Below are 12,298 nucleotides of genomic sequence, written 5' to 3'. Positions count from 1 at the left end.
GGAGATTTGATTTTGTGAATGAGAGGGACCTAGCTATTATGTCTTACATTCTTCAGGACACCCCGGTCAACTTCCCCAAGCTCATTTATAGGTATATGTGTGAGCCCCTGGATAGACCTAGGCTCTCCCTCCCATACGGAATGATATTCACTCTTCTCTTTAGGCAGTACGAAATTTTCATTCCTGAGAAGGAACCCTCTCGTGCCTTGCGATGGACTGATCGCTTGGGTACGGGGACCATGCACAGGATGGGATTTCGGAAGAGAGAAGGGATCTGGGTTAGGAAGTCCACTCTCACCGCTCAGACCACCAGACCATCACCCAGTCCTGAGCCAGATTCTGACTACCCAGAGTTCCCAGACCATCCAGACCTTCCATCCACTCCTCCTGCTCCTACCACCTCTGCCGGACCTTCCTCCTCAGCTCCACCATCTATGGAGGTCCGTATTGATCCAGAGCAGCTCCGGGAGCTGCGGCAGGAGATCGTCCGAGATTTGAGGGACGAGCTGCTCCGGGAGCTCCGAGGTTCCGTGCCAGCTCCCACTCCTGCACCCACTCCATCCTCAGCATTGGTCCCATCCTTGACAGCCGTGACAGACATGACGGCTGAGGTGCGGCAGGAGATCTACAACATTAGGACCCTGGTGCAGGCCCAGTTCTACAGCATGAGCGAGGTCACGAGCACCACGAGGAGGATGCGGGATGACATCCGCCGTGACATGCACACCACCACCGAGGGGGCCGAGCGCTTGTCGAATGTGCTCATCGACAAGCTGGACGCACTTCAGACCTCGGTGACTGGGCTTCAGACGTCGGTGACTGAGCTCTCCACTACACATAGCAGAGCCACCACGTCTATTATCACGCAGCTGGGCCATGTTACAGAGGCAGTCGCCCTCCTCATGGAGCAGAGCCGATTGAGAGGAGGAGTCACATCCTCGAGAGGAGGAGCTACATCCTCCAGAGGAGGAGATGTATCCTCGAGAGGGGGAGCCACATCCTCCAGAGGAGGAGATGTATCCTCGAGAGGGGGAGCCACATCCTCGAGGAGGTCATAGATGATTTTGAGTTGTGTTTTGTCTTCTTTTGTATTGTTCTTGCTTTACCTATTGTATGCTCAAATGTATTCACCTTCATATCAATACAATGAGTAGACATCTTATCTTCATTTCTGTGCCATTTGATGATTGACTGTGCCATTTGTGCCATTGATTGTGTGTGATTACCTCCTTTTTGGTATGATGACAAAAAGGGGGAGAAATGTGTAAGTATAAAATATGTAAAAGGGGAGAAATATTAAAAAATATGTAAAAGAAATCAATGGAAATAAATAAAACGATAAACTCTTAAAAACACACATAAATTTGTTCTAAGTGGATTCGGTACCTCGAGGCTCATTATCTCTCTTTTGGGGCTCCTAATGGAGTAATCTCCAGAATCTATTCAAGGGATATTCGGAGATTAGCTGAATCCTACTCAAGAACAAATTGACAGATTTTTTCTCTAAAAACAAAAATTTTAGTTCAAAAATTTCAAAGCATTAAAAGGAAATTCAGAAAATCAAAACATAGTTGAATGCATATGTTGAGGGGGAGAATCTGAATTTTAATCAAGCTAAATCATTAATGTCATATAAGCCAAACAATTGATTGCAGAATATGAAGGCTTATATAATTCCATATGAAAGGGGGAACTTTAACTCCGAAATTTAATGTTTCACTCCTTTCAAACTTGGATAAATTAAATTATCAGACATTTGAATTCATTTATGGAGTTTATTTCATTATTTACTGAGCAACTCATTTTACATATACTCAAAGTTTTGTCATCATCAAAAAGGGGGAGATTGTGGAGTGATCGATTAAAACCCCGTTTGATTTTGATGAGCTCAAAGCATTTGAGTATATCTTGTGATTACTAATGAATTCAATTGAGTGTTTCAGTGAAAATCCTGTCCAAGTGTCTCTAGACTTGGTTCATAGCATTTTGGATAAGTTAAGAAGTCTGCATGAACCAGTGTCTGAGATACGAGTCGACTCCCGAGTTTCACGAGTCGACTCCAAGCGTATCAAGGTCACTGGCACGAGCTCGAGTCGACTCCTGATCAGTACGAGTCGACTCCGACTGAAAACAGACAGAAGGACAGAAGAGCAGTTTTTCAGGTCTGAGATTCGAGTCGACTCCAGTGGAACGCGAGTCGACTCCCAGCGGTACACACAGAAAAAGTCAGAGAGCGTTTTATGGACTCTGAGATTCGAGTCGACTCCAGTGGAACGCGAGTCGACTCCCAGCGGTACATAAAGAAAAAGTCAGAGAGCGTTTTATGGACTCTGAGATTCGAGTCGACTCCCGCAGTACGCGAGTCGACTCCCGCAGTACGCGAGTCGACTCCGAGACTGTGCGACCATCGACAGACAGAAGACCATGTTACTGCCTCTGAGATTCGAGTCGACTCCCAGACAGCTCGAGTCGACTCCAAGACAAGCTTCACGTCAAAAGGCAGAAGACCAACTTTCGAAAACTGAGAGCCGAGTCGACTCCAAGGAAGTTCGAGTCGACTCCAAGACTGGATGAGCCAAAAAACAGAGAATCGGGAGTTCGGGCTCTGAGATTCGAGTCGACTCCCAGGACAGTCGAGTCGACTCGAGTGGACAAAATTCAAATTTGGATCCACGGACTACAGAGGATGAGCCGACTCCAAAATTGCCAGGTCAGCGCCAGAAGTTGGCGAGTCGACTCCGGGTCAAGACGAGTCGACTCCCAGTCAAGACGGCAACTTTAATTCAAACTGGGAACAGTTGCCGAGTCGACTCCGGAAAAGCTCGAGTCGACTCCTGCTACAGCCGAGTCGACTCCTGATCGCGCGAGTCGACTCCAACCCACCAACGGTCACATTGTCAGGCTGCGCAGAGTGTGTAGAACGGCCAGAAAAAGCAGAGTAACGGCTAGTTTCCGTGGGGGTTGGCTTAAATAGCCACAGAAGACTGTAGCAAGGCAGAGAACACACATTCCACTCCTAGCATTCAAGTCTTCAAGCTCTCTAAGTGCTCTTCAACGAGAAAAAGGGAAGATCTGCATTTACTGCTCCACCAACATCTTCCCAGCATTCAAAGCTTCCTCCTCCTGCTTTCAAGTCGATCACTCTTTCAAGAGGAGACCGGAGTTCCAGAAGCCACACCTCTTCACCATCTTAAAAGCGTTTGAGGGCTTCTAACTCCTTTACGATTATATTGTTTTAAATCTGCTTTTTGAGAAGCTATTTTCTATTTTCTTCTATCTCGTGTATTTACTTGATTCAATCGGGGGATTGAATCAAGGGGATTAAGGTTGGTTGGTGAGCCGGTTTAAAACCAACGAGTGTAAGGGTTTGATTGTGATCCCGGGAAAACAATCGGAGTGGTTCTAGTCGGTGAGTCTGGGAAAACCGACCGAGTTCGTTGTGAGCTCGTAAAACAACAAGTTCGGTTGTGAGCTTGCAAAACAACCGGCTGTAATCCAAGGGGGTTATAGTGAAATTCCCAAGTGAGACTTGGGGAGTGGACGTAGGAGCAAGGGTTAGCTCCGAACCACTATAAAACTTTGTGTTTGTAGTGCATTGTCTCTCATCTTCTTCCCCACACATTACTCACGGCACTTAGCTTTAATTAAATAACTGGCTATAGTATTTAGTTAATCATCCACAAAGTTTTAATTAGCTAAGTTAATTTAAAAACCCAATTCACCCCCCCCTCTTGGGTTGTCTATCTGGGCAACACTTTTCTACTCGCTGACCTAAGACAGCACCTATGGCATAATCGGATGCATCACACATGATTTCAAAAGGACGACTCCAATCAGGACACCTTATGATGGGTGCTGAAGTCAATTCAGACTTCAGTCTTTCGAAAGCAGTTACACAAGTTGGTGAAAAATTAAAAACAGTATTTTTGGCCAACAAATCACATAAGGGTTTTTATATTTTGCTAAAATCCTTGATAAAACGACGGTAAAAACCCGCATGCCCTAAAAATGATCGAATTTCCCTAATAGTCTTAGGAGGTGGCAATTTAGCAATTAATTCTACTTTGGCCATATCCACCTCAATTCTCCTTTGTGACACAATGTGTCCTAAAACAATTCCTGATTCTACCATGAAATGACACTTCTCCCAGTTAAGAACTAAGTTTTTCTCTTTACAGCATTCTACAACAAGTGTCAAGTGGTGCAGACATTCATCGAAATTAGATCCAAATACAGAAAAATCATCCATGAAAACTTCTAAAAATTTTTCCACCATGTCGGAGAAAATACTCATCATACACCGTTGGAATGTAGCTGGTGGTGCATTGCATAGCCCAAAACTGTAAGTGAATCCTATGTTCTTCGGTGTTAAGCATGCTGATTTTTTTTTTTTTAAAAACCATGGCTGAACCTGATCGGGTTGCCTACGTACCCCTTCATAAGGGGGATCAAGCCATACATAGTTCTTTTTAAGTTTTAAAATGCAGCGGAAAAATCGAATTAAACAATTTATTTCATGCATGCTTACAAGATCAAATCTAGAAATCAGCACCTTAAGAACACATAGGATTATGCCGGAATCGTTTAAACAATTATGCTAAAACTTTCATGCATGATTAACTATCAGATCTGAAACTTAAGAACTCTATTTCGATTAATCTCCGAATATCCATCGAATGGATTCTGGAGATAACTCCGTGAGAAGCCCCAAAGGAGGGTAAAACCTCGAGGAATCAGACCTAGACCCTGACTCCAAAATAAAATATTGATGTGGGATTAATACCTTTTATGATGGAAAAAATTTATAGATCTGATCCTTGACTTCGCACCCACGCACACGAATGGCCTCTATGAGAAGTACACGCGAAGCCCTAGGTAGATCGTCTTCCGCGGGAGTGCTAGCTCGCACAGGAACGCAGCAATGGCTGAAGCTTTCTCCTTCTAAACACTCAACCTTTGATTGTTTTTCAAGGAGATGGAGGATGGACGTGAGGAAGAAGGAGAAGAAGGGATGGAGGCCCTCAGGGAATTTTTTCAGAATTTTTTGAAACCTCTAAATATGGTATATATTGAACCCAAGGCATGGGGTCTTTTATAGCCAAAAGATCCCCCCACGTATCACACCTAATTTAGCCAACTAATTTGACTGATAAAATTCCCAAAAAATTCTGGTGGTTTGACAGCTAAGAGGAGATAAACATATCCAAATTTTGTACATTTTGGATCCCTAAAAGATAGGAATTCATGCATCCAAAGTTCAGCCGCAGACCACCCTATTTCATGCACCATGCAATCCCTACAAATTAGAAAATTCATCTAAATCTTTCTAGAAAGATTTAAGGCGCCATTTTTATAGGAATTATAGCCCCACGCCTCCTCTCTTCTCACGCCAATTTTTGGCCAAAAATAAAAAGGATAGGGTTAGAAAATATTGGGAATAAATTAAGATGTCATTCTTCTCCAAGAAGATAAGGATGAGTTCCTAAAATTTAGGGATTCTTCTCCTTATCCAATTCTGATTATTTGGACTCATAATCCTCATCAAATAAGGTCTTCTAATTGATTTGGATCAAGCCCAATCCAATTGGATCAAGTCCCATCAATTGGGTCAAGCTCAATCTACTAGGGTTGAACTCAATCCAATTGGGTCAAACCCTGATGCAGCCCAAATTGAATCCTATTCAATTTGGCTCAACCTAAGCTTAATTACTCAATCAAATTGAGTTCATTAGCAATCTAATTGCTCATTAATCCTTAAATAATTCAATAATATTTTTAATGCAACTTTTGCTTAGGATAATTTGCCAATCGAATTGACCAAATTACCCCTGAATGATTCTTAATCATCAATCAGCCATTTGATCACCTAGAAACTTCTATGCGTGTGACCTCATAGGTTTGAACCTAAGCCGGTAGTATAGGAACGTCTTCCTATACTAATCGATGTGACCATCTAGCAATGGTACCCGACGTCCGGATAGGCCGAATATATGCGAAGCAAATATTCTGGAACCCTGGACTATGGTTACTGTATAATTCAATCCCTTTGACTCCTAATACCAGGATGACTTAGAGCTCACTGTCAACCCTATAATTAGTACATCCATTATGTGATTAACTTTAGATATCCTGTGACTCCTCACTGAGATTACCCTGGCCAAGGTTTTGCTAAATTAATCACAAGACATTATCTCCTGTTTGCAGGAGGGGTCAATTCCATCTCGACTCACAACTGACTACGCAAATACTTGACTGCACCCAGTGACCTTCCGTCACTGAATTAGAAATTCAGGTAGTCCGGTACCAATGTACAGTGAGTTGCTTGCTAGTCACAGGTAGCGATCTCAGGTCAGAGGGCCAAACTTATACCCATATCCACTCGGAACATCTCTCGATAGTAGAGCGTTCCGGAATTGGTCACGTTCAGTGAAATATACTCCTACACTTCACCTGTATGGCATACCAGTGTCTCCACACTCCTTGGTTAAGAGGACAACCAACGTATATGTCACACAACGACCTAATCTCGATAATGTTGTCGTCCTAGTAACAACATATCATTTGGTCGCGAACAAGTTTAAAGACTCAAAGATAAATCCTCCTTTATCATAACATAAGTCCTAAGGACTTCATCATATAAGAGTTCATTTGAAGATGAAATGATGAATAATGCCAAATAATACTTTATTAATTTGTCAATTTATTTACAAAATTCAATCATCAATATGCTGACGATTGACATTTAGGATACAATTCCCAACAAAAATGCATGCGACGATAGGCAAAAGTGCCATAAGGACAGGTGAATGTGGTTTTCTCTTGATCCTCACGTGCGATAGGGACTTGGTTATATCCAGAATAACCATCGAGAAAACAGTAATGGGAGTGGTCAGCTAGCCGTTCTAGCATTTGATCGATGAAGGGTAGAGGAAAGTGGTCTTTCCTAGTCATGGCATTAAGCTTCCTATAGTCGATGCATACTCGCCATCCCGTTTGGACTCGAGTAGGGACTAACTCATTGTGATCATTTTTCACCACAGTGATGCCAGACTTTTTAGGTACGACTTGAACTGGGCTTACCCACTGACTATCAGAAATAGGATATATAATCCCTGCATCTAAAAGCTTGATGACCTCGGCTCGAACTACGTCCTTCATGATTGGATTAAGTCGCCTTTGTGGTTCTCTAGAAATTTTTGCATCTTCTTCTAGATAAATTTTATGTTGGACCACAGAAAGACTAATCCCTTTAATATTAGCTATAGACCAACTGATAGCTTCCTGATTCTTCCGAAGGATACTTAATAGCTTCTCTTCCTGTTCTTTAGTTAGATTCGATGCAATTATAACAGGTAAGGTCTTGTTTTCTCCAAGAAATGCATACTTCAAGTTTTCGGGAAGGTCTTTAAGTTCTAGTTGTGGAGGTTTGACATTGGATGACACTAGCTGAGATTCCGAAATAGGCAATGATTCAAACTTGGTGGCCCATCTGCTAGTATCCATCACTGGAATGAAATCTAACAATGCATTAACCTCTTGACTTGACTCACAATCTTGACCAAAATTAGCCAAACATCTTTCTAATGGGTCGGAATAACTCGACTCTTCAAAAGAACTGCTAATTATATTCTCAATCATGTGAATTTCTTCCAAATCGTCCATCTCAGTTGACTGACTACTACTATGAAAAACATTGAGCTGGACAGTCATGTTCCCAAAGGCTAGAGTCATTATTCCATTTCGGCAACTAATCACAGCATTTGAAGTGGCCAAAAATGGTCTACCTAGGATGACCAGGATGTGACTTTCTGGATTTTTTACTGGTTCAGTTTCAAGGACTACAAAATCCACAGGATAGTAGAATTCATTAACTTTTACAATCACATCCTCCACAATTCCTTTGGGATACTTCACAGTCCTATCTGCTAATGACAAGGTAATGTTTGTGGGCTTTAATTCCCCCAAACCTAGTTCGGTGTAGACAGAATGGGGTAATAGGTTTACACTTGCTCCTAAGTCTAATAGGGCTCTCCGAATGATGGTTTCTCCTATTTTAATTTCAACAGTGGGGCAACCAGGGTCCTTGTATTTTGGGGCAATCTGTTGTTGAACAAGAGATAAGGCTTGTGCCGCCATCACAGCTTGCCTAGGATACTGGTTTTTCTTTTCACTGTGGTTAGATCTTTTAAGAATTTTGTATAGGAGGGGATCTGTCTGATGGCATCTAGGAAGGGTAAATTTATTTGAACATTTTTAAAGACTTCCATGATTTCATCGTACTGAGATTTTTTCTTTGAGTCTTGTAGTCTACTAGGAAAGGGAGCCTTAAGTGTGTAAGTTTCTATTGGTTTCTCCTCTATTCCTTGTGTTCCCTGTTCTTATGCCTTTTTCTGGGTGGGGTTTGGTTCATGTTTTTCTTCTTTTTCTTGCATAGGAAGTTGGACTTTGTTGTCCACTTGCTTGCCAGACCATAAAGTGGTAATTGCCTGGACTTCATGGGTAGGGTTTCCATTAGAATCAATCTGAAACTGGCCTCTCGGCCCTTGATTCTGTTGCCTACTAGGGTTAGGCACTGGTTGACTAGGTAGTTCACCTTTTTTCTATCCCCTAGAGAGTTTGCTATTTGACTTAGACTAACCTCAAGTTTTGCAATCGCTTACGCATGGAATTGGTTAGTCTGGGTTTGAGCCATGTTGGTCTGTTGTACTGTTGGATGAAGTCTTGTTGCTGCTTCATCATGTTAGCCATCATGGCTTCCAATGATGTAGTTTGCTGAGGGATAGGGGCACTATAAGTAGGAATAGGTGGAGCCAATGATTGGTTTATTTGTGAGGGACCTATCCTGGAAAAATTCTTCTGAAAACCTGGTGGACCACCTTGATGTTGAATAGGTTCATTTTGCTTGTATGAGAAATTTGGGTGGAACCTATTATCAGGGTGGTAGACTGGGCTGAATGAATTGGGAGTGGGCTTCTTGAAGGCACTATATGAGTTTAGAGCATTTGCCTGCTCAGCCTTAATGTTGGGTAAACTAGGACAACACTCCACTAGATGCTCAGAACTGTTACACAGGATACATAAACTTTGTGACTCGTGATCCACTTTTATGACGGGATTTAACTCTTTATATGAACTTGAGCTAGTGGAAACAGTGAAAGCATCAAACTTTTTGCTTAAGTTGTTCATTCCAGTCACCAGATTGGACATGACATTTTTTAGTTTTGGGTCTGCTTTCATTTCATAATTGCCTAGTTTTCTAGACCCGAACTCATCTCTATTTACTTCCTCACCATAGCTACTCCAATTTTGGGCGTTCTCGGCTAAGTCAACGAGAAATTCATAGGCTTGATCCGGGGTTTGGTTCATGAACCTACTTTTGTGCATGGACTCGATCATGTTTCTATGTGCCGGAGGTAGTCCTTTATAAAAGAAATGTACTAGATCAGCCTTGTCAAGCCCATGGTGCGGGCACTTGACCAAAAGATCATGGAATCTTTCCCAAAGTTGGAAAAATTCCTCCTCAGATTTTCCTCTAAAAGTTCTAATGGCATCCTTAATTTTTTCAGTTTTTACCATGGGATAGAACTTAGCCATGAACTTCCTAGATAGTTGTTCCCATGATGTGATGGAATTTGAAGCAAGGGAATACAGCCATGCAGCAGCACGATCCTCTAAAGTCATGGAAAACAACCTTAATTTAATACCCTCTTCATCTAAGTTTTGATTTCTAAACGTTTGACAGATTGTCAAAAATTTGTTTAGATGAATATAGGGTTGTTTACTCTCGAACCTATGAAACTTGGGTAACATGTTTATTGTTGCAGCCCGAATTTCAAATTGGGCTGCATTATTTATTGGCAATACTATACATGTAGGTGGACTAGCGGATGCAGGAGCGAATAATTCATTCAGGGTTCTAATATGTTCACCCATTGTAGAGATCGACGGTTGGTTTACAGTTCGCAGGTTATGATGAAAAGTTCTGTCAATCTCAGGATCAAATGGGGTTAACTTATCCCTTAATGACCTTCTACCATGCATACATTTTCCGCAACTTAATTAGACTCAATTTTTTAAACGAAATCCTAAAAGATAAGAAGAAGGGCTAGACCAAGATGACCACAATCAACACCACACAACAATTTGACCCTATTAGTCTTAGAGCTAAGTGAGGTTTAGTAGCTTCTTAAATCTAGTTGCACAGAGACTTATCAGGTTAAAAAAGTTCCTGAAATTCTCTCTAGATTAGATAGCTCCTAATCTCCCTTTCAGATTAAGCTTGAGCTTACCAGTTAAGTGATCCAGTAACTAGTGACCAGAAAAGTCCCGGGGTGTGCGGTGGTGCCAGAAGGGATACACCGATACCACAATACCCGTAACAGTTCTCACTGTTGTAAAACTTTCCTAGGCATCACCAATTATTAAATCCTCACTGGAGTGGCTTTCAGCCGCTTCTTTCCAAGAGCCTAATTGAGCTCGAAAATCCTAAGGCCAATGTCTAATTTGATTTTAATTTAATTTGGCTTAGGAAAAGTATGCAAGGTGGTGATTTTTGGGCTAAGGACAGGTAACGACTTCCCGACCTTATCTTTTTAATGGGTTTTGCCCTTAATTACTTAATGCAAATGCTTAATACTAAATGTAGCAATTAATCAATATTTTTTAAAGTTTATGCAATGTCATTAGGTTGTATTGATTAAATGAGCAAGCAATTTTTTTTTACTTTTACTTTTTTTAAAAAAAAAATTTAAAAAAAAATTTTTTTTAGCAATAACTTGAATATAAACTAAACACAATCCTTATGCGTCAGTCAATCTCCGAATGCCCGTTGAATAAGCTCTGGAGATTACTCCGTGAGGAGCCCCAATAGAGGTATGATCACCTCGGGGGATTGCACCCTATCAATTACTAGCAAAAATAATTTTTTTTGATTTAATTAATTTTTTAAACTTTTTTTTTAAATTTAAATTTGAATTTCAAATTTCGAATCACAGAATTCAAATTTTGAATTTAAATTTTTTTGAATTTAAAATTTTGAATTTCAAATTTTAGAATTTAATAACTACGAAATTATTAACTAAAAATTATCAAAATAAGAAAAATTAATAAAAATAAAAAAAAACTTACTACCGGAGTGCGTTCACTCCGGGCATCCAAAATCCGATTTGATCTTCGTGATCGTTCTTGCTTCTCGATTTGCCTCTCCGGCAACAGCACCAAAATTCTGTTGTGCGGTTCCTGTTTACTTAAAAATACGCTAAACAGATCGTTGTTAGAACTGACAAACAAAGTTTAAATTAATTTAACTCTTACCTGTTCTACTCGAAGAATAGTGGTTGTAAGAGGTCGATCCACAGAGAGGCGATTGGAGTTGCAAAAAAATTAGAACGTTCACTCGGATTTGAAATCGATTTTTGAATGATAAAAGAAAAACATTACGTCGGGGATGTTTGAATGATTCTCTGGTCTACCGGAGAATATTTTCTAATTGAAATTAACTGAAAGACAGGTACTTAAATTCGAGGATCATTTATATATTTAATGAAAAAGAAAACTCTGGCATAAAATGGATGAAAACAGTGCTAGGAATATTGAAGACTAGAACATCGATTGCATGAAGGAAGATTTAATTGTATTGCATAACAAAGAAGAAAGATTACAGAATTTGGAGAACGGAAATTAAAAACAATAGAAATTAAAAACTTTAGCATAAATAGATCTCTCTATTAAACTAAAAAAATTCCAAGACAACATGCTGTCAAAATAAAACTCTTACTAAAAACATTGCTCTCAATCAAAATAAAAATAAAGAAATAAGAACAACATGATACTCAAAACAGAACCACTAAACACCAATTAAAAACATAACCTCTTAAAGAAAAAAACTAAAAAGAAAACACAAGAAACGTAATGCTCTGTTTTCAGATTGAAAACAGAGCACTGCTGGTCCGCCCCCCTTCTTCTCCCCAACCTCTGTTTCTTGGCCCTAATCCCGCACCAAGCCGAGCTCCTCCCTCCTCTGTTCTTTGGAACCGACCCCAACCGAGCACACCCCTCCTTCTTCTTCTTCCCTCCTTCTTATAGCTCTTGGAGACGCGTTGGGGACAAGCTGGCAGCGACGGTAATTGCGGAGCGCTGGGATTTTCGCCGTGTGAAGAATGCGGTTGCTGGGATTCCAGGAGACAGTTGGAAACGTTGATCACGGAGCTCGGACGCGGCTCCGGACGCTGGGAGGAGGCGATCGCACGCGGATGAGGCGGAGGGAGCTGATCTGGATGGTGATCCGTGGCTGGGGCAC

The sequence above is a fragment of the Phoenix dactylifera genome, chromosome 4, assembly GCF_009389715.1.
Source record: "Phoenix dactylifera cultivar Barhee BC4 chromosome 4, palm_55x_up_171113_PBpolish2nd_filt_p, whole genome shotgun sequence".
Lineage (NCBI taxonomy): Eukaryota > Viridiplantae > Streptophyta > Magnoliopsida > Arecales > Arecaceae > Phoenix > Phoenix dactylifera.
The sequence above is the reverse complement of the archived record's forward strand: the minus strand, read 5'-3'. Positions refer to the sequence as shown.